The 24,934-nt window shown below is 38.4% G+C and overlaps 1 protein-coding gene across 2 annotated transcripts in view; it reads right to left on the bottom strand.

Annotated features, from left to right (window-relative positions):
- LOC150078544 (UV-stimulated scaffold protein A-like) overlaps window positions 1-24,934 on the bottom strand; it is a 418,082-nt gene that overhangs the window by 19,592 nt on the left and 373,556 nt on the right. The gene's annotated exons all lie outside the window — the stretch shown is intronic.

Genomic DNA, 24,934 nt, shown 5'->3' with positions numbered 1-24,934 from the left:
GTTCCTAGAAACCCTCGTGCAATGCAAAATCGTGCAATATAAACAACAGGCCCTATGGGAAAAACAGGGTTAGGTGCCGACCACCCAAGATTGAACACACATTTGTAACCAAAACATTACCAAACACAATAAATAATCGTAATAAAATACGTAAGTATTTTATTACGACTATTACGTAATAAAATATTGCTAATGCTTTTGCTTCTATCATAAGCAAACTTGTTTTTTGTTTGATTTTCTATCCAAACAGTTGACAGCCGTTGAATCTCTTCCAATTCTTTGAAAGAGATGCAACGGCTTCAAACACAAACACCATATTGCAGTTACACAACTTCAAACGCAAATACCATATCGCAGTTAACACCATTCCAATAAAATAATGGAAAACCAACTGAAAAGCATAATTTTTTTTTTTTATAGGGCTTCTCAAACACCGATATACATAGTAATATGCAATTTTTCCCAGTACAATATATGAATAGCACTATTCTGGGGAAACCGAGTTTCTCCCTGGATTAAAAAATGCATTGCTCTCTAGCCTGTGGCAACTGTAATTTACAATATATATATATATATATATATATACACACATATATATACACATATATATATACACATATGCTTGTTCTTTATTGTTAATTGAACAACATACCGTATTTCCCCATGTATAAGACGCACCCTTTTTCGAAAAATTTGGGATCTAAAAACTGGGTGTGTCTCATACAGTAGTTGTAGATTTTTTTACTTGCATTTCCCACTTTTTCGCACTTGTTGTCTTTGCACTCATTGTTTCGCACTTGTTACCCATATATTAGGTTACGTTTTGCCATGTTCTGCCCAGAAATGGCTCAGAAAAGATTTTTGTACAGTGCTGAATTCGAGTTAAAAGTGATCCAGTTTGCAAAAGTGAATGGAAATCATGCTGCTGAACGTAAGTTTGGTCCTCCTCCAACTGAGAAAACAATCCGAGACTGGCTACAGGAAGAAGAAGAAACCCTACTGAAAACGCCATGGCAGAAGAAGGCCATGAGAGGCAAGTCAGCAAAATGGCCTGATTTAGAGAGGGAATTGAAGAGCAAAGGGCAGTTGGAATTATTGTGTCCACAAAGATGGTTCAGCATGAGGCAAGAAGAATTGCTGATGAAAAAGAAGTTACTGATTTCAAAGGAGGACACAATTGGTGCTTCACGTTCACGAAACGGAATGAACTAAGCATGCGTACACACACCAGACTTGCCCAGAAGATGCCTGAAAGCTATGAACAGAAGGTCCTTGAATTTCATCGTTTTGTCATTCAATGTCGGAAGACACATCAGTCTGAGTTGGGATAGATTGCAAATATGGACGAAGTCCCCCTTCAATCTGATGTCCCAAGTTGGGACATCAAATTGAAGGGGGACTTCAAATTTGAAATAAATCAAAATAAATCAAATATATATTATGTATATCAAATATATACCAAATTAAATCAAATGGATTATATCAATAGGTTTATCAATTAGACAAATACCAAAAAGTACCAGTTATTTCACCCCTTTCTTATCAACAGAACTGTTGATAAGAAAGGGGTGAAAATTGTAACTGTGAAGACAAGTGGACATGAAAAGAGCCATTATACAGTTGTTCTAGCTTGTTCTGCCAACGGAACCAAGCTGCCCCTGTGATGATTTTCAAACACAAAACAATGCCAAAAGAAGACATTCCTCAAGGAGTGATTGTCCATGTTCATGACAAGGGTTGGATGGATCAGGATGGGATGAAGATCTGGTTTGAGAAAGTTTGGAGCAGGAGACCAAGTGGGCTCTTACGCAAACCTGCCCTATTGGGACTTCATCAGTTCAGGGCACACATAACAAAAAACACAAAGAAGATTGCTGCAGAGCAAAAAACAAAACTTGCCGTCATACCTGGAGGCTTGACATCCCAGCTCCAACCACTTGATGTGGTTGGAGCTGGGATGTCAAACCCTTCAAAGCTGCCATGAGAGACGAATGGAACCAATGGATGAAGTCTTCTGGGGACAATTTGACACCAGCAGGAAGAGTGAAGAAACCAACTATAGGAGAAGTTTGTACCTGGTTGAAAAGATCCTGGGATAATATCAAGATTGAGATAGTTGTCAAGTCATTTAAGAAGTGTGGCATTTCAAATGCCATAGATGGAACTGAGGACGAGGCAATATGAAGACAGTGATTCGTCATCAGACACAGATGAGGACAAGCTAATGGATGGGAGTTTTGACAGTGATGAGGAGTTGTATGAATTTTATGATGAATAAAACTTGAGTTCAATAACTTTATTTAATAAATTTTTTTTCAAATTTCGGGCCCCAAAATTAAGGTGCATCTTATACATGGGGAAATACGTTATGTACTATTGTTCACTGAACTACAAGACAAATATCAGAGTAATGTTTGCAGTGCATTACATTTCAGGCACATTTGATTTTCATTTCTTAAATGAATTAAAATTTTTTTTCTCTTCTGTTATTAACAGAATGATTTTTTAATATTATATAAGGTAATTCATTTTACTTTTATTGCGCACACACACACACCCCATAATATTCACTTATCTGAATAGAGGTTTTGATTTATATTTTTCTTACCAACAGGTCTAAAGTATGGCAGAAGAGGGTTTTCTACTGCAATTCAGACTCGTTTTTTTTAAATTTATTTTTGAAAATAATAATTAAAAATAGGTTTTAAAACTTTTAAAATTAAAAATATGGTTTAATATAAAAAAATTAGATTTTTCAAAGTTTTATTCATAACAGACTGAAAATAAAGATGGTGTCAAAGAGTGAACCATAAACTGCACATGCATGGGGTTAATTAGACCCCCTTCGCCTAGTGGAGTAACAATTCTTTGCATTGTTTGCACTGTTATGACTGTTTATAATTTCCCACTTATTTCAATGATGTTCTGTGATTTATATCAAAATAAATCAAATATGTAATAAATCAAAAACAAAATCAAATATATTCAAAAATCAAACAAATTATTAAAAAAAATCAAATATATATAATGTATATCAAATAAATCAAAATAAATTAAATATATATAATGTATATCAAATATATACCAAATTAAATCAAATGGATTATATCAATAGGTTTATCAATTAGACAAATACCAAAAAGTATCTCAGATCACATATACAATCAACATACTTGCAATATAGTTATTTCCTCGTTGATTTCAATAAATATTACATTTTAATAAATAATAATAAATATGCTATGTTATGTCATTTATTAGCCTTAGTAGAGGCATATGATGCAAGAAAGCAAGCTTATGCAGCATCAGCCAAAAGGAAAAAAAAACACTCCCATTTCACCCCTCTGTTAGTTCGAAATACCTGTCGAGCTGAGCCTTAAATTTATTTAGGCTATCAACTTCCACAACAAGAGATGGAAGTCTGTTCCACCAACCAACTACCCGTTGGCTGAAGGCAAATTTCTGCAAATCTATCCTACATCTGTCTTTCCTCAATTTGAATTTATGCCCTCTCAGGTGATTATTCTGAGCAAGAGGAAGAATCCCACCAGCATTGAGCATGCTCAAACCAATCAAGGCTTTATACACCTCTATCAGATCACCTTGCTGGTGCCTAGTCTCCAGACACTGTAATCTGCAAAACTTAAGTTTTTCTTCGTAAGAGCAACCCTTTGTTCCATTCACTAATCTTGTTGCCCTTCTCTGTATTTGTCCTAGCAGCTCTAGATCCTTCTTGAAATGAGGCCTCCAGACCTGGATATAGTACTCAAGGTGTGGCCTGACCATTGCCTTATACAAGGGAATAATCACCTCCTTATCCCTGCTAGAAAAATTCCTGTATATCATTGACAAGACACCATGAGCTACTCTTGCAGCCCATCTGCACTGCTCAGAGAACTTCATATCTGCCTGCACAATTACCCCCAGGTCCCTTTCATTCTCCACCACTGTCAGTGTAGTGCCACAGAGTTGATATGTTGCTCTGGGTTTACTGTTTACCATATGTAGTACTTTACATTTGTCAATGTTAAACTTCATTTGCCACATCTCAGCCCATCTGGCCAACCTTTCCAGATCCTGTTGCAGCAGCATAGCATCAGTAGTGTCCTTAACAATCCTGCCAACCTTTGTATCGTCTGCAAACTTGGACCTTAAGCTTGATATACCATCATCAATATCATTTATAAATACAGAAAACAACAACAGACGCAACACTGAACCCTGAGGGACTCCACTGATAACATTAGTGCACGATGAGCAGTCTTCCATGTGCAACAGTATCAAAAGCCTTTCTAAGATCCAAATATATAATATCAAAGTTATTCCCTGCATCGAGTTCTTTTGTGACTGCATCATAGTATCCAATCAAATTGGTCAGGCAAGACTTTCCCTTAACAAAACCAAGCTATAACTGAAGTCTTGTCTAGATGATCCTGCAGTGCTTCTTTAACCAGTGCCTCCGTTAATTTTCCTGGAACAGAAGTTAAACTCACAGTTCTATAATTACTTGGTTCAGCCTTTGATCCTCCTTTGTGAATTGGGGTCACATTTGCAATATCCAGTCTATGGATACCTCCCCAGAGTCCAAAGAAGCTCTCATAATTATGGCTAAGGGTTTGCTTACTTCCTGTGCTGCCTCCTTTAATATAACTGGATAGATCCCATCCACCCCGTGTGCCTTTTTTACGTTTATCCTCAACAATTTCTCATCCAATTTCCTCTCAGTTATTACAAAATCATCTAGCTCACTGCCAGAGTTTACTTCACCTCTGGCATTCCACTTCCTGAATAACTACTCCTCATGTGTGAATGTAGATGCAAAATACTCATTTAGTTTGTTAGCCACCTGAGCAGGATCCTCAACTGTTGAACCATCAATATCCAGTGGACCAATCTGATTCATCCCTTTCCTTCTAGAGTTTACATAGGTAAAGAACTCTTTTCTGTTTTTCTTTGCATCCTTTGGCAAGGATTTCTCTCATAATCTGCCTCTGTCTGCCTAATCTCCTTTGTGACTTGGTTACAGACCAGCTTATATCTATCATAGGCTTCCATGTCACCCATTAATTTATATGTATCCCATACATTTTTCTTCTCTGCCATATGTCTCATTAGTTCATCTGATATCCATTTAGGCCTAAACCTTGAACAATATTTCTTAGTTGGTATGTAAAGCCTAGTAGCTTCCAAGATAAGTTCTTTGAATGCTTCCCATTTTGAATTTGCTGTTGGTAACATCATCAGTTGGTCACACTGTATAGTATTTAAATACTGTCTCAGACCATCATAGTTGCCTTTACGAAAGCAAAAACCCTTCCGTTTACCGCTGATGGTAGTTACCTCTTTGAGTAAATCCCACTTCAGCACACTGTGATCACTGCTACCTAGTGATTCCTTTATCTGCAGATTCTTAATGCATGAAGAATCACTACTGATAATCAGACAACTGGAATTTGGGGAGTACAATGTGTACAGAAAGGATAGACAGGATAGGAAGGGAGGAGGGGTTAAAAAATCATCCAATAAATCCACAAAAGCCTTGCTAGTGTATGAGTGACCAACCCACAAATTCCAGTCAATATCTGGGAAATTGTCTTTTCAGTTGACAGTTTCTTATTATACTCATCAGAGTCATTAGGCCTATAGCACACGCCTACTCTCAATTTTGATCTCACAATACTTATGTCACACCAAACTGACTCCACACTGCACTGTCCAGCGATGTCGACTGGCTTCACTTCCTTGGTTTTTATGTGTTTCTTAACTAATAGCATAACCCCTCCCCCCTTCCTATCCTGTCTATCCTTTCTGTAGACGTTGTACTCCCCAAATTGCAGTTCTGCATCCCTTATATCTGTGTGACACCACGTCTCTGATATCCCAACAATATCCGCCTTTGATGTTTTGAGCAATATCTCAAATTCATCAAATTTATTTACCAAACTCCTAGCATTGGTGTACACGGAAGTATACATGCACCTGTTCCTATTCTTAGCTACCCTAACACAACCCATGTGTTTACGTGTACCACAATGACTCCCAGCTCTCTCTGAAATATCCTGCATCTTGTTTTCTAGGCTCCTGCTCATTCTAATAGAAGCAGTGCTAGGATCTCTTTCACCTCTGCCAATGGCTACTGTTAATCTATTAGTCCTTGTATCCCCCCCAAGCAGCAGTTTTCCGACCCACCTATTTACTTATGTCACACCAAAATGGCTCATCATTGCACTAGCTACCATGGTAACTGGATGCAGTGTCTTAGATTTCATGTACTCCTTATATAAGAGTATAACTCCTTCCCCCCATGCTATCTGTCCTTTCTGTATTGGCAGGTACTGCTTCATACTATAAATAAATACAATAAATAATCAATACATCAATCTGGATTGACTGATGGGTCATCCATCAGACTGGTACCAGAATTGAAATATTTTAGCATCATCTTTCATTCAAAGCTGAGCTTCCTACTGCACCTAGTGCACCTTCCAAAAAAAAAGTAAGGAAACAGTGCAGCCATGATTACCAGATCTGACTAGGGACTTAAAGGCAGTGGTGTATTCGGGCCGGAACAACGTTCCGGTACTTTTTTCTAAAAGTCGTAATAGAAAATCATTAAATTTATACACTTAATATTATGAAACAATGGCATAATCAAAGGGGAGGGGGAAATAATATCTATTTTACCCACTGCTATTAAAAATATATATTAATAGTAATCTAAACATGTGGCAAGTTTGTTGTTTATTAAACTACATGGTCCACCATTAGAATTATGGAATCCAAATTATTTTTATGTCCGAACTTTTTGTGGTCTCATCGTTCTGCTGTTGACCAACAAACAAAAAGGGCAGTCACACAAGAATACGTAATCGATCCTGTATGGGAATTTCTATGATTCTTCTGAACAGTACTTTTTATATTATTTTGGAGTTTTTGTTTTTGTTTTTTTTTGTTTTTTTTTTCTTTTCTGATTTTTTTAAATTTTTTGTCTTCGTTTTTTACTTTTGAAATTTTTATTTAATAGTTATAAATATTCTAATCTTTGACTTATTTATTTTTGCAAATGAAAAAAGTGTAGTTAACTATTTGTAGTTAATCGACGAGCATTGCAGTACTATTTTTTTTTAACAATACACCTTACACCTTTTAATATTGCTTAAAGGACACCAGCCCACATTTAAAAAGCCAAATATCCCCCCATTATAGGTTATGGGACAGGCATATGATGTAACAACAAAGGAAGATAAAGCAAACCCAACACACTGCACAATGCATTATATTTCTCACTTTCACATGAGCTTGCTGCACAGTCAGTACCCCTGGCATCCAGGTACTTGCTGGGGCTTTCCCCTGGACTTGGAGGTGATTAGATGTGAAATGGCTTATCGTCACAGACAAAGTATCCCAAACAATATCCTGGGGATAGAACTTGACAACTTGTCACAGGGGAAAAACAAGAGGAAGAACATAATGGCAAAACTCTAAACGCTGACAGGGCTGTTGGGAAGAAACCCCTAACAGTGCAGTGAAAATGATCATCGTCAGGCCAAAGGCACCATCATGGTTCTCTCCAGGGCACTATACATTACTTTTCATCACCAGACATGGATCCTTTAACAACGAGTTCACAAGCCTTGGTCTTGGTTTGTTGTTTGTTTGAGTTTCAATGGTGCATCAGCTACTAGGGCTATAATGCACCAAAACCTGCCTTGGTCTTGGTGATGGCCCAACATGCAGCTATGACTGAATGAAACTTGGGAGAATGTCCCAAGAGAGCAGTGCCCATTTATATCCAGCCTCTCCCTCTTCTGCCTTGGTCTGAATGGAACCTGGGAGAACGTCCAATATGACTGCCCCAATGACGATGACCACAGATACCTACCTAATATTCAAAATTAGACATTTTGTCACACAGAGGTACCACTAACTACAAAGCATTGACTGCATTTGCACAGGCAGTGTTCAAGGCAAGGCATTGCCTTGAACACTGCCCACGCTGACATGGGTCTAAGACATGTGAGCTCCCCATTGACTCCTGTCTAATATAAACTTCACAAGAAGACAATGGGCTGCCATCTGTTTTGGACTTCACCCCCCCCAGACATAACTACTGCTGACACCTGCCAAAACAGCTGCGGGATTAATGATCTCAAACGATGTCCTAAAACTCCCTGCTAGACTTAGACACTGCTGACATCTGCCCTGGACAAGTGTGGGATATGTAACCTCTCTGCTTTAGGGAAAATCCCCTTTTTCATGGGTCTCTAATGTCTCCAACCAAGCTACAGACCAGACTACTGCGACAGGACCTGCTGGTGTGATATGGTATCTGCACCTATCTACTGATGAATGTGAGACGTCCAGATAGTAACTGCAACTTGACCAGTGGAAGCACAAGACCAGATGCCAGAGGCTTCCTGCATATGTCTGTGCAGGAAGTATATAAGCTCCTGAAACTATCAATATAGCCTTGGACTTGACAACAATGTCAATTGCTAACACTTGCAGTAGTGCAAGTGGTAAGCACCGTACCTAACTTTTACTTCACCCCCCCCCCATTCCCAACCATGCCCAGAACTCCACAGTGCTGATTGTTGTCAAGTCTCTAAGGCTTGAACCACACCTGACATTGGATGAGCATATGACGTCAGACCTCAGGCACCCAGTGTTATGGTGCAGAAAGTCCATAAACTTCAGGATTCAGACATACCGACTTAAAGTGCCTACAAAGTGGCAAGTGAGTACACAAGCTTCAGAGCAATGTTTCACTGCATGTTGGTTTGAATGAGAGCCTGCATTTTAATAGGTGAAATTTTAATAAGTGAGTGTTTTAAAAACTTCTGCTATTAAATAAAGCACCTACATGTCTTTCCCTGTCATCTATCAACTCGATTCCTAGTAGTGGTAGTAGTAGTAATAATAATAATAATAATAATAAATGTCAGCTTATTATTATTAGTAGTAGTAGAAGTTTTTATATATAATAGTAGTATTAGTATTTTTCCTAATTTTTATTTATTTTATTTTATTTATAGTAGTAGTATTTAATAGTAAAATATATCTTATATTTTATTATTATTAATACAATACGAATTCCTTGTTTCACTCTAACAAATGAGTATCTTATTTCTTAGAATAAATTTGCATATTTTATTTCCCCAATTTGAATAAAATTTGGATAGGCTCGCATTTTCTTTTATTTTTTAAGCCACATTCAAAATTAGAAGTCGGTTGTTGCATGCAAAAACCACATATACCAAATAAATTTCCTTTATTGTGAATAAGCCTAAAAAACTTATTCTTTAATAGGCGAATATGATTTTTTGTTCAAAACTTTATCCTCAGATTTTTTTAGAATTCACAACTTGATGCTTGCTCACTCACTCACTCAGCAATGTGAAGGCACTCTGAAATACTTGTTGCTAGCATGCTCTGTCATGTGCTTGCTTGCTCAACAATGTGTAGGCACTACCCTTAGACAGTGATGACACTTGTCCTAAATAAGTGTGGTGCCACTGCTGCCATGCTGTACTCTGATGTTCTCTGGGATGTTGTCTTCCCCTGAGCATAGATAAGAGCTGACCAGAGTAAACATCAGACTGGACTTGACCTTTCTGACAGTGTCTTTAGACATCGGGATATGCTGCTGTTGCCATATCTGCTACTGATGATTGTCTTCTTTCCCTGGGCTCAGGCATGTACTGGCCTAACAAGTAGTGAATATCTTCAGGTGTAGGAGTTCTTGCAGACACCCTATAAGGGTGTGGGATGACTTGCTGGCATTGCACAGTGGCTGAAACAGGAATGCTGTGCCAAGGAGCAACTACATAGGGCTCTGACCCTGTGACTTTTAGCTTCTCCCTCTAGGGATCTAAGCTCACCTCTATTCCCCTCCCTACTTTGCTTGGTGCCTCCTGCTTACACCCACTCCTTATTCTTCACTATCCCAACAAAAAAACACACATAAGGCACTCTGCTCCTATGCCTTTCACTTACCCCCCAATGGAATCCTCTTTTCCAGCTCCCTCTGGTGGTTACCCCCTCCCCAAAAAAAAATCTCATTTCTTCTTCACTTCAACAAAAAAAAAAAAAAAAACACCGGGCACTCTGAACCCTATGACTTTCTTTCTTCCTTCTATCTCCTCTTCTCACTACCTCTGGTGGGTGCCTCCAACTTATGTTTACCACTTTACTCTTCATCTATTCCCCATCTGACCCTCTAACTATCACCCCATACTGCTCTTAATTTTTTTTTTTTTTTTTTTTATGAGCCCTTCCCAGAAATCTCAAGCGATCCTGGGGTTGGCTCTGCCACATTTTACTGCATTACTTTCTGTCCTGGCTTTTTATGTGGGTGCACAATAACTAGGGGTGAGTGGTGTTCCACAGGAACCCCCTAGGCCAAGAGGCTAGATGAACACATAACCCACTTACACATACAAAACCTCACATTCTGGACTTTACAAAATATTATATGTTACGGAAATATTGCCACAGAGTTGAAGGACACCCTTGTTGCCACTAGACAAGATAAAACACCATAATATGTCCTTTCCTGAAGTGATTTAAAATTTAAAGTGGTTTAGAGTGACTAAATATGAAACAAAGTAAAAGGTACATGAATATCTGGTGAGTTATGTAATAAATCTAGACATTGGGGGTAGCCTGTTCTCAAGATATTGAGGTAAAGTTGATAAATAAGATTGATATTTGTTATACAGCTTATAATAGCTACCTATGTAATGGACGCATACAAAAATTCAAGGTATTGGTATATTAAATGTAAGGATGAGGTTTCTAGTCAGGACTAGATTCCTATTTCTTTGTACATACATTCACTTTGCAGCTATCACTGCTTGGCTTTTAAGCTCTGAACAGATTTCCCCCTCAGAAACTTTGAGAAGGTCCCATTCTGAGCTTATGCCTTGGGAGTTCAGTGTCTTGTGAGGGTGTAACTACAATTGGCATTTCCCCAACAGATGTTATTCAGAGATGTTCTGAGGGCCTATCTGTTTTAGCTTCAACAAGAATGTCACCAGAACTAAGCTGTTTAACCAATTTGGGTGGGTGCACCTGCTAGCCCTTCCAAACCCTTCTGGATGAAGGACAACATTTTTCCTATGGGATATTCACTGGTGGAATGTACAATCAGGTATCGCGGTGTTGGACCTGATGTATTTTCAGTTCTGGGTTTTAAGCTGATGTAACATTCTCCATATCAGTAGTATAATTCTCTGGTAGGGACTTTGTTGGAGTCACACAACAAGAATTTAGACTCTCAGCAGTCATAGTGGATTTTATGTCTGTTCAGTGCCGGGGCTCCCCACCCACCACAGAACTCAAATGGGGCACTCACTACCCAGCAAGATAAATGCGCTCGGAAATAGTAGTAGTAGTAGTGGCATGTGATGCAAGAAAGCAAATGTATGAGCTTATGCAGCATCAGCCAAAAAAAAAAAAATCACACCATTCCCTCCAAATGCCTGTCCAGTTCTTCCTTAAAGTTATTCAACCTATCAACTTCCACAATGACAGATGGAAGTTTGTTCCAGCAATTAACCACCCGCTGGCTAAAGACAAATTTCCGCACATCTATTCTACATCTGTCTTTTCTTAATTTGAATTTATGCCCCCTTAGGTTCGTAATCTGAACAAGTGGAAGGATCCCATCAGAATTCAGCATGCTCAACCCATTCAAGGCCTTATATACCTCAATCAGATCACCGCACAGGTGCCTAGTCTCCAGCCATTGCAATTTGCAGAACTTAAGCCTCTCTTGGTAAGAGGATCATTTCATTCCCCTCACCAATCTTGTTGCCCTTCTTTGTGCACGCTCAAGTAAATCTACATCCTTCCTAAAATGAGGCCTCCAGACCTGTACGCAGTACTCAAGGCGTGGCCTGACCATTGCCTTATACAGAGGGATAATCACCTCCTTTTCCCTGCTAGCAAAATTCCTATATATCATTGACAAAACCCCATGACCTGCCCTGGCAGCCTGTCTGCATTGCTCAGAGAACTTCATATCTGACTGCACAATTACTCCCAGGTCTTTTTCATTTTCTACCACCTTAAGTGTAGTACCACACAGTTGGTACGTTTCTCTGGGGTTACTTCTACCTATATGCAGTACTTTGCATTTGTCAAGGTTAAACTTCAGTTGCCACTTCTTAGCCCATCTGCCCAAATTATCTAGATCCTGTTGCAGTAGCACACTGCCATTACTGTCATTAACAACCCTGCCAACCTTTGTATCATCTGCAAACTTCGACATTAAGCCTGATATACCTTCATCAATATCATTGATAAATATACAAAACAACAGTGGACCTAACACCGAACCCTGTGGGACTCCACTAATAACATTAGTCCAAGAAGAGCAGCACCCATTGATTACCACCCTCTGTCTTCTCCCACTTAACCATCCTTTTATCCATTGTAGCAACTTACCCTTAATACCATTCAGCTCCAATTTGTACAATAGTCTTCCATGTGCAACAGTGTCAAAAGCATTCCTGAAATCCAAATATATGATATCAAAATTATTTTTTGCATCCAGTTCCTTTGTAACCAGATTATAATATCCTATCAAATTTGTCAGACAAGACTTTCCCTTAACAAACCCATGCTGTGTCTGAATTATTGCTGCAGTCTTGTCTAGATGATCCTGCAATGCATCTTTAACCAGCGACTCCATTATTTTACCCGGAACAGAAGTTAAACTAACTGGTCTGTAATTACTCGTGTCACCCTTCGATCCCCCTTTGTGAATTGGGGATACATTTGCACATCTCCAGTCCGTGGGAACCTCCCCTGAGTCCAAGGATGCTCTCATAATTATGGCTAAGGGTTTGCTTAGTTGCTTTGCCGCCTCCTTTAATATAACTGGATAGATCCCATCCACCCCAGGTACTTTTCTTACGTTTAACTTCAATAATTTCTCTTCCACTTTGCTCTCAGTTATTACAAGATCATTAAGCACCCTGCTACAATTTGATAACCTTCTGCCATTTTCAAACCTTAATAATTCCTCACGTGTGAATGTAGATGCAAAATACTCATTCAGTTTGTTTGCTATCTGAGCAGGATCATCAACAGTCGAACCATCGATGTCAAGTGGACCAATCAGATTCATCCCCTTCCTTTTAGAGTTTATATAAGTAAAGAAATCCTTGCTGTTTTTCTTAGCAACTTTTGCCAAGGATTTCTCGTAATCTGCCTTCGCCTGCCGAACCTCCTTTGTGACCTGATTACAGATTAACTTATATCTGCCATAGGCTTCTGAGTCGCTTGATAATTTATATGCATCCCATGCATTTTTCTTCTCAGTTACGAGTCTCATTAGTTCATTTGACAACCATTTAGGCCTAAACCTTGAACAATATTTCTTAATAGGTATGAAACTTTTAGTAGCATCCACGATTAATTCCTTGAATGCTTCCCACTTAGAATTTACTGTTGGTAACATCATCAGTTGATCCCACTGTACAGAATTTAAAAACTGTCGGAGACCACTGTACTCGCCTTTACGGAAGCAAAAACCCTTTCCTTTACCCCTGATGGTAAGTAAATCCCACGTCAGTACACTGTGATCACTGCCACCTAGTGGTTCTTTTATCTGCAAATTCCTAATACATGAATGATCACTGCTGATAACCAGATCAAGAGTATTACTTTCTCTGGTTGCCTCTCGAACATGCTGCTGCAGAAAACAATCATCCAATAAATCCACAAAAGTCTGACTAGTGTGTGAGTGCCCAACCCACAAGTTCCAGTCAATACCTGGGAAGTTAAAATCCCCCATTATAAGACATTCCGATTTACTAGCCCACTCTATTTCTCTGTACAATTGTTCATTGTACTCATTCGAGTCATTAGGCCTATAACACACTCCTACTCTAATTTTTGCTTTCGCAGTGCTTATGTCACACCAAACTGACTCAACAGTGCACTGTTCATCTATATCAACTGGATGCACTTCTTTTGATTTTATGTTTTTCTTTATTAAAAGCATAACACCTCCTCCCTTCCTATCCTGTCTATCCTTTCTGTACACATTGTACTCCCCAAATTCCAGTTTGGCATTCCTTATATCTGTGTGACACCACGTCTCTGATATCCCAACAATATCCGCCTTTGATGTCTTGACCAACACTTCAAATTCATCAAATTTATTTACTATACTTCTAGCATTGGTATACATGCAAGTATACATGCACCTATTCCTATTCCCAGCCACTCTAACACATCCCATATATCCACCTGTTTCACGATGACTGACATCCGTCCCTGAAACCCCCAACACCCCTCGCTCCAGGTCGCTACTTATTCTAATAGAAGTTGTGCAAGAATCACCTTCACCTCTGCCTACAGCTACTGTTAAACTATTAGTCCTTGTATCCCCCCAAGCTATCAGTTTTCCGACCCACCTAACACTGCCTCGATAGCATCAGCAAATATTTTTGCACCCTTTCTATTTAAGTGTATCCCATCCCTGCAGAAGCAATCTCTCCTGTTAACAAGTACAGTCCAGGCTGAAAAACATTCTACCCCTTGAGCCTTGCACAATCTTTCCAGGGCCGAATTGATCGACAAGGCTCTCATCATATACTCCCGCCTATCGTGTCTGGGCAGAATTGCAGACACTTTCAAATTCAACCCTAATTCACGGCTTTTTTTCATCAGTGACCTGTACTTGTTAAGTAATTCTGCCAGTCTCCTACTCTTAATATCATTAGTGCCAACGTGTACAACTATATCATCTTTTGTGCCCTTAAAAGATGATATCTGCTCTACAACGTCATCAACCTTTGCCCCTGGCAGACATACCCTGGTCCTGTTCCATCTATCCTTTCTACAAAGGATGTTTCCCGTTTCCCTGACAATAGCATCACCAACAACTACTAGTTCCTTTGGGACCGCCGACCGGGCTAGCCGAGTGGGTAAAGTACCTACCCGGCAACCCAAAGTCGCGGGTTCGATTCCCGCCTCGGGCTTGGATCAAAGTACTGCAAAAACCTTGGGAGGTGCAATATGGCCACAGAAGCCGATGCGCCAACAACTACCAAATCAACCAACCTTTGGGACCAGCGCAATCTGCCTTGGGGGTTGCCGCTGTGTTGCGTGATGACCAAGTGCAAGCTCTGGCGTTGATGTGGGCAGCTGAGAGCCTGATGGGCCCCTCAATTTAGATCTTTCGAGGGCATCCACCCTGTCCTTCAAACTCTCATATAGGCCCATAACAACGCTGAGTTGTCGCCTGATTTCCTTACACTCCTTACATCGCGCACACACAAAGACATCCCCCATGGCAATATCATGTTCCGTTCTAGATAGTTCGGCAAACATTTCACAAGTTGCACATTTTTTTAGGCTGTGATGCGTTGGAGAATCGCCCCCCCCCATCAGTTCTCCCCCGAGTCACAGCACTCCTGCCACTTTGTGCCCGTTGCTTTGCTGCTCTAGTTTGGGGCATGATATTTTAAATTAATAAGATCAATAAATTAAATTAAATTAAATGTCAATACTATGCTATCTAATAGAAACAGTGAAGCGTATTACTGTTTCTATAATTATACGTTAGAGCTATCTAACTACCTCAATTAAAAATTTGAATTCTCTATCACTATATACAAAAACAATGCCTGCAATATTCGAATGAAATAACTGTTTTATAAAGTATTACGTATATCTACAAGAACTGTTTATACAAATTAAAATAAAAATAACCAGCGTAATTAGAACTATAAGACTACGTATTAAGTACAATATAAAATAACAATTATGTAAATAAAAAGCAAAAACTTATCGTTTTTTTCGGAGCCTGTAACACGCAGCTCAAATGGGATGCCATTCTAGTTGCCAAACTACCCAGACACTGTGTGCATCTCCACCAGCCTGAATCCTGTCTCTTGGACCATGACACCGACATTTTTGACCCTTGCAGGCAAACCCACTAGCCAACTGATCCTGGCCAAACCATCCTGGACCACCTATCTTATCGAATCAGGGGCCAAAGTGGTGTGTGTTAAAGCTGAGCCTTATCTCCCTATCTAAATTTCCACAGGTTGCAGCATAAAACAAACATGGCAGATTCCTAATGGTATTAGCCTGGAACCTAGGCTGTGGACATTGGATCCCAGTGATGCTAATCTGGATGTCCTTCTGCTGTCCATCCTTGGACCCTTTCAAGAAAAGTCTTTTTTTTAATGAAATTTCCACACTCACACACAGTATTCCAAGTGCAGTCTTACAACTGCCTTATACAATGGACTTGTGACACCCTTCCAAATTTCTACAGGTTATTGTTCAATAAATCATTGATTCTGACCACCTGTTTACACTGCTCAGAGAACTTCATATCCACCAATATCATGACTCCCATATTCCTTTCTTCTTCTACTGTTTTTAATTCAAGCTTACCAAGAGTACAAGTTATTTTGGGGTTGCAATACCCAAAGTGCACTTTCCACTTTGCTGCATTGAACTGCCACTTTTCTGACCATTCTTGAAACCTATTCAAATCATCTTGAAGGAGCACTGATGTTTGGCACTGACCATACATCTCAGCCTTAACTTGTACAGCACTTCTCAGTGTGAAGGGTCTTTGCATTGGTCTTCCAATGCAAAGCACCTATTCATTTCATCAACATCAACTAGGTTGCCTAAGACTTTCCCCATCCCCAGTACACAACGGTCCAATCTGATTCGTTTTCTTCTTCTTTGTATTTGCATACATGACAACTCCTTGTCTTTCTTTGCTCTCTTAGCAACCTTAACCTTTTCTGTGGTACTATCATATGTACAGTATCGTATATACAGCAACTCCAGAACATTAGTTCTACTCCACCTTCTTACACTGTAATGAATACAGAACTCTGTAAAAGGCCAGAAATGTGTAGGCCCTTGTTATTACGCTATTCACTTTACACTCATTCGCTATAATGTTCTTTTACAGGCATACAGATTGGATTTTTGGCATGTTTAATGAAAACATTTCATCTGATGTAGTCGAGAGCATGAGAATGAATAGTAAAACAGCATTAAAATGTTTCCCACACCGACTTGAGAAATTTTCCAACACTCAATGAAATTTTTTCCCACACTAATTTAATTGCAGTATTTGAAACTGCAACGTTTTTGCAGTATTTGCAATTGCAACAACAAAAAACTAGTTTAATTGCAACATTTGAAAAATTATCAAGTTAAGGAAGGAATATGCAGTATTGCTTGTAATATATGCATTATATGCATTTATCTGAAGTCTAGTCATCACTCAATACAGTGTTAGACATCATCCGTAACAGACAGTTTACTTGAACACTGTATAATGATTAATGCAATGCAGTTACATTTTCGAATAGTTAATAATGGTGGATAAGAATGAAAACACAACAATGTCTGGATGCAATATGAAGACTACAAAGGTAAGAAAAAGATTGAGTTTGAAAATTAAATTAGACTTTTTAAAGTGAATTGATTCCAGTCAACGACAAGTGGATCTGTGCAATAATTTTGGACTGGCAGGTTCAACTGTAAGAATAATTTAAAAAAAATAAAGAATTATATTTAGTAGTGGGAAAGACAGCTGTTACAATCAGGCAACTAAATTGAATAGGACTATTACGATTAAAATGGAGAGACTTCTAAATAATTTTATTGAAGATAATATCCTGGATATGAAGTTCCACATAATTATATGTATACTACACAGAATTCCGTTAAGGTCAATTTACATTAAAGAAAAAGCAATTAGCCTATAAGAATATCTGAAGAAAGCTCACCTCGAAAAAAAAAAAGTGGAACCATTTAACACTAGTAAGGGTTGGTTCGATAGATTTAAAGCACTATATCCTACACAACATAGCACTCCAAGGAGAAGTCGTAATGTGCAGATCAAGGAGGAGCCTAAACTTTCAAAAAAGAACTTGCTAAAATTATTGAAGAGGGTCTTATATTGCTCAGCAAGTTTTTAAAATAGATGAAATAGGCATTTTTGGAAACAAATGCCTAAAAGAAGTTTCATATCGAAAGAAGAAAAAAACATGCCAGGCTTCAAAGCGGCAAAGGACTGGTTGACTTTATTGTTGGGTGGTCACACTGGAGGGATTTTAAATTAAAACCCCTTTTAGTTTACCGTTCGGAAAATCCAAGGGCTCTTAAAGATTTCACTAAATCAAACCTCAATATAATTTGGAAGGCTAATAAAAAAGCTTGGTCAAACCAATCCCCTTTTCATTGATTGGTACACTGAAATCTTCTGTCCCACAGTGGAAAGATATTGTGCAAAAAATAAGTTTGATTACAAAACAATTCTGATCATGGACAATGTGCCAGGACATCAAAGCAAAGAGAGCTTACAAGACTTGAACAATCATAAAAAAAAATTTTTTACATGCCTCCAAACACTACATCTCTGATCCAGCCAATAGACATGTGTTGCCGCCACATTTAAAGCTTACTACATAAGGAACACCTTTTCCCAAGCTATTAAAGCCATCAACACTGGTGAAAATGTATCGAGCCTAAAGGAATTTTGGAATTCCTACATTAAAACTGCTATCTACAACATTTCAAGTTCCTAGGAAATTAATTATGACGACGTACAAGAGATGATCGACAATGACAGGGATGGCCTCTCTAACGAAGAACTCGTAGAAATGACAAAAGAACAAGAGCATGCAATTGAGGGAGAAGATGATCAAGATCCTACAGATGATGAACCGATAAAGTCACTGACTGCAAAAAGACTTAGTGCTTTCGAACACTGAAAAAATCTGTGATTATTTCCAGGAAAATGACCCAGACATGGAAAGAAGTTCAAAGGAAATAAGAAATCCCTAGATGACTTTGTACAATGAGAGGAAGAGGGCCAAAGTAAGCACAATTTAAAATCGACACATTTTTCAGTCCAAAGATACGAAAACATAACAGCCCAGGGCCATAAGATTAATAAATTCATGATTTTAATTGCCATTTTAAGTTTAATTTTGATAAGTAAAAGTAATGTAGTTACTTACCACATAATTATATGTATGTAATATTTGTAAAAGAATAAGAGAAGTTTACTTCAATATGATATGTAGAATACTTTCGTATGATACTCTCCAGAAATTAAAACGGAAATAATAATAATAAAAAAAAAAAAATTGAATATCTTACATTACAGTAAGAAATAATTAACAATAATTAAAAATCAAATGAACACAATCAAAAATCAATTTAACACAATTAAAAATTAAGTAAAATATTAATTTAATGAAAAAAATGCAAAACGATTTTCCTTCCTGAAGCTGACAATGCTTTTCAACCACATGTCGTGATCACAGGAATGAAAATTACCGAATGGGGTGAGCATGGAACTTAAATAGGGATTATTTGTCTTTGCACATGTGCATAAAGGACCACGAGTCAGATATTAGATATGGCTGGAGAACATTAACAGAATTCTCATGTATTTTAATTTCGACGGTTTCTGCAATGAATAGTCTCGTATAATTACATTGGACACAGTATTTTGGGCTCGTTAAAGAAAAAAGTATGTTTTTCATTAACGGCATGAAAGGTTAATTCTGACGCTGCTGAATAAGAAGCACAAAATGAGGCTACGTGTTGATTAACACGAAAATTCAGAGGAAACTGCGTAGAAACCTGTTAAGGCGAGTCACTATCACTACAAGAAATGTATACTGGGTCATTTATTTGTGTTGCGAACGAGGAAAGGACTGAGCGATTGTTCAGTATAGTGTGCAATTTCCATATTGGCCTGGCTGCAATTTTAATTTGGTATCTTTAAAGAATCTGTTAAGTTGTTTGTGCCACTGTTCAACATATGAGGCAGAAATAAAGTATTTTTTGATATTACTATTGTTGATTTGTGTATTTTTTTGTATTCTATCCTTAGCTTGTACCCTAATTCTGTCTATTGTAGCAAGTGGGTAACCCATGTTTGAGAATCTGCTGGTTAATATTTGTATTTCTGAGCCCAAAGCAGATTCCGTCGTTGAATATTTATAAGCATTGAGAAATTGATTAAAGATAATTGATCTTTTGTAGGTGAACGGGTGATAGCTGTTATAATGCAGAAGCATACCAGTGTTTCTAGGTTTATGATAGATGTTAAATTGGATTTTATTCATGTCCCAAGTAAGCATGAAATTTGGAAAATTTAATGACTTAGTATCTGAATTTTCCCTCTCCAATTTAAATTTGAGTCTAGAATGAATATTATTAAACGAATGTAAAATGTCTTGGATAGTGCTACTATCGGTAATGACTAGAACATCATCTAAATACCTCCCATAGTATGTGATACAGGGTAGAAAAGGCGTCAAATGTATACATTAAATCATTGAGAGATAGATTTCCAATATTAGCCTTTTATGCCATTAATGAAAAACATACTTTTTTCTTTAACAAGGCCAAAATACTGTGTCCAATGTATTATACGAGACTATTAATTGCAGAAACCGTCGAAATTAAAATACATGAGAATTCTGTTAATGTTCGCTGGCCATATCTAATCTCCAACTCGTGGTCCTTTATATGCATGCGTGAAGACAAATAATTCCTATTTAAGTTCTTTGCTCACCCCTATTTGGTCGTTTTCATTCCTGTGATCACAACATACAGTCAAAAAGCATTGTCAGCTTCAGGAAAGAAAATCGTTTTGCATTTTTTTCATTAAATTAATTTTTAATTGTGCTAAATTGATTTTTAATTCTGTTCATTTGATTTTTAATTATTGTTAATTATTTCTTACTGTAATGTAAGATTTTCGATTTTTTTTTTTTTTTTTTTTTAAATTGTTTTCATTTTAATTTCTGGAGAGTATCATATGGAAGTGTTCTACGTATCATATTGAGGTAATCTTCTCTTATTCTTTTTCAAATATTGATATCAACACAGAACGTATTGAGCATTATAGCTCTGGTTCATACTATCAAATATGTATGTAATGCAGAATATGTTATATGCACAAAGTTTTGAATATTAAATATCTTATGGCATAGACCGCAACTCACAAATACATATGTTACCTTATGGGAATATGGCACTCGCTTAATGCCAATTCACTTAGCACTCTGTTTTTCCAGACCAAATTTCAGCGTTAAGCACAGGGTCACCTGTATAATGTTATGTTTGTGCAGTGTGTTCTTGCTGTGTTGTTTCTGGCCATTTTTTCCACCAGGAAGGCAATCACCTGGAAAGTCTGCCTAGTGGCTGTGGTGGATCTCAGGTACTACAATCATTGTCTACCCTAAAGGACAAAATCCAGCACCCATTGGAGGTAGTGAAATATTGGTCACTCAAGCATATATTTCTGTATCATCACACTTCATCACTCAGCTACAGTGATTGAAAACGTTATTTCCTTTTAATTTGCAATTCTCATTTCCAGTAACAATTATTGTGGTGGACATAAGTTACTGCAATGCATCAGTTCAGTTCATAATAAATCACCGAAATTGGTTTTTTTACAATTAGCATTAGCAGAGGCATATGATACAAGAAAGCAAACTTATACAGTATTAGCCAAAAAAAAAAAAAAAAAAACCCAACTTCGAATTCCCCTATCCATTCATTCCAATCATTTGCCCAGTTCTTCCTTGAATTTATTTAAGCTATCAACTTCCTAAACATAACATGTTAGTGCATTAGCATCATGTTTGTATGTAGCGAATAACCAAAAATTGTAAAATAGCATCATTTTTATTATATCTCAAATTGTGAATACCTTCACAACAAGTAGCCTGATATTGCACTACCTTGAATAAGTGAATATATCACCAACCAAAACATCCTCGATTTTGCTCAAAGGAACACTTGAACTACGCAGACCACCACAAATCAAAGTGGAAAATAAAACTAGTAGAAAATAAACTAGTGGAACAACTAAAACACCTCGGCCTTATACTTGACTCTAAACTATCATTCAAGCATACCTGGCATATAATCAGAATCACAAGATGAGATTGGGGGCTCAACAAATGCACTGTAACTGTATTATAAAACATCCTTCCTACCAGCAATAACCTACGCCTCTCCAGCCTGGTTTCAAAAAGTTGTAACTGCTGTAAATTGACGGACACTGGACACCACTCAATGGACAATACTGCTAACCATTACCCGTGCCTACTGTACCACCAGTACTCCCACCCTACAGGTATCAACAGGGGCCCTACCCCTGGACTTAGAGGTGATTCGCTACAGCATCACTCACAGCATTGCAAAAGGACAACCCTGCACCTTCCTTGGTTTTACAGTAAACACAGCTGTGAATCAGAAAGAAGAAAAAATCAGACTACAAAAGCACTTACAGCAGGTATGCCAGGAACAATGGACTGCCACAACCAAAGGCGAAATTACAAAGAAATTTCTGCCCACCATAGACAGGGTGTACCCCAAGCCCCCACCCTGGTTTCAACTCGGCTTCTTCACAACCTATTTTCTGATAGGCCACGGAGCGGTCAACGTCAAATTACCATCTTTCAGAATCCTAGAGGACCCACGTTGCTCCTTGGGGAACCAGACACCTGGACACAATATATGAATGTACCAACTATAAAGATTTACGGTGCAGACTTATTACAGCAACCACATACTTCCCAAGACATCTCGAGTCGCACCTACTAGATTCATGCGAAGAGTACAAGGTACTAACCAAATTCACGCAGGAGTTGTTTACCCGGGTGCTGAACACAAATTGCTGTTCAGAGGGAACCACAATAATAAGGAGAAACTCATGCAGGAGCTGCTTTCTCCCTCCAGCACAAAACACAACTGCTGTATATAAGAAACTTCAATAAGGAGGGACCTCATGGACCCTTAGGACAATGATCTACCTGATAGAGATGTGTAAATATGACTGACGCACGTGTGCAGATACCCACTCGTACATTGCCTGCACACAAGTTGATATGCTAACAACTGGACGGAATGGGACTGTCCCAGGAACGACAAACTTTCAACTATTGTGACTACATGCAGCTATGCTGCCATTGCCATGAGGCGATCCTATACCTGTGCTTGCTTGCACAGTGCTTTTACTCCTCTTCCTGGGCATGGGAGAGAGGGGACAGCTCTGCTGTTTCCTCTTCCCATCGCTCACTCCCCTCTTTTCCTCCTGGTAGGGCATGCCTCACTGACTTTCTCTGAGGTAGTCTTTCCTACTGACCCCATATTTCTGACTTTTCCCCCCAGCCTTCAGTCTCTCCCCCTCACTCTGACTAAACATCATAGCGTAAGCCCCACACATGCCCTTTTGGCCTCTAATAATCTCTTTAGCATCTTGCCCTGAAAATCGGCGCGTGTTACGTTATCTTTTTTTTTTACATTAAAAACATCTTTACCAGCGTTATTTGGAAAAAAGCATTATGTTAATTAGAAATCGTTATATGAAATCATCATGAAACTCGATGTTAAAAACATCTTTTCTTGGGTGCATACATTGTACTTGTTGCATGCAGTGATGCAACAAGTACAACGCATGCGCCCAAGAAGACTCAATTGAATTCAACAAGTGTAGTGATGCAACAAGTTCAATTGAGCAGTGATGCACTACATTATACTGTTATATCAGCATAATGATTAATACACTAGTGACTGTGCCATAATCTACAGCCCAGCATTCAAAGGAATATCGTGAAAGAAAGGGAAGTTGGACAGAAATGTCAATCCAGATGAAATTCAACAAGTGTTTCGTCATGCCTGGGACTTCTCAAATTGCACTCAAAAAAACTCGAAGGAATATTGTGAACTGAAGAAAAGGAAATCAGAATTAAAACTATTCCGAATCATAATGAAATTCAACCACAGAGTTCTACTATGCCTGATACTTATCAGGAATCTAAAACTCGAGCAGAATGAATGAAGGAATATTGTGCACGAAAAAAAGCAAAATTAGAAATGGCAGAAATTCCTGATTACATCCCTATAGTGTCTACATGAGCTGAAAGTGAGTTTGAAAAACTCAATTGTATTTAGTTGTAATGTTTGTGATCGTTTATGTTATGGTTTCAATTAGATTTGTAACCATTTCCAACAACTTCATAAGAATTACTTCAAAATGAATTTCCTTTACAAGAAGTGAGTACTTTCATGATGTGTAATACATGTCATACAAAGGGTACTAGGAAAGTTTTGCAATATGACGCAACAATGAATCACAGGAAGCTGCTTGTTGCTGCATGTTGAGACATGTTCATACGTGCATAGTAGCCGCCACGCCAAGTCGATGGGCTCAGTTATTCATTAGTAGTGAGAGTGTAAAGTGCTTGCGATGGCATCGTGGTCACGAAATGAGATAAGGACAGTTTTGCGGTATAATTTTGTGCGTGGTTTAACCACAGACCAGTGATTAGAAGAAATGACTCTTGCACTAGATGATGATTGTCCACATTGTACAACGATATTCAGGTGGTATAGAGAATTCCAAAGGGGAAATTTCACTCTGGAGGATTCTGAGAGGCCGGGAAGGCCACGAACGTCAGTTACGGAGGAAAACGTTACTGCTGTGAGGAAAATGCTTGACGAAAACAGGCGAGTGACCTACCAACAGATAGAGGATACTTTGGGCCTAAATGCACCATCAATTCGTTCGATTCTGCAAGATCATTTGCACGTGAAGAAACTTTGTTCTCTCTGGGTGCCGCATCAACTGACTGAAAAGCAGATGACACGACGTGTGACTTGGTGCCGGGAGATGTTAAAAAAGTTTGATAAGGGACAATCTCGGTATGTGAACAACTTCGTGACAGGTGACGAGACTTGGCTGTACTATTACGATCTGCCGACCAAGGCTCAAAACAAAGTTTGGGTCTTTGATGATGACGATACACCCGTAATTGTCAGAAAATCCCGATCTGTAAAGAAGAAAATGATAGCTGTATTTTTCAAATCGAGTGGAATTGTGGAACGTGTCGTTTTGGACACG

This window comes from Mastigoproctus giganteus, chromosome 11, assembly GCF_048544385.1.
Source record: "Mastigoproctus giganteus isolate SK-2022 chromosome 11, ASM4854438v1, whole genome shotgun sequence".
NCBI classification, from domain to species: domain Eukaryota; kingdom Metazoa; phylum Arthropoda; class Arachnida; order Uropygi; family Thelyphonidae; genus Mastigoproctus; species Mastigoproctus giganteus.
Note: the sequence above shows the minus strand (reverse complement) of the source record. Positions and strands in the feature narration are given on the sequence as shown.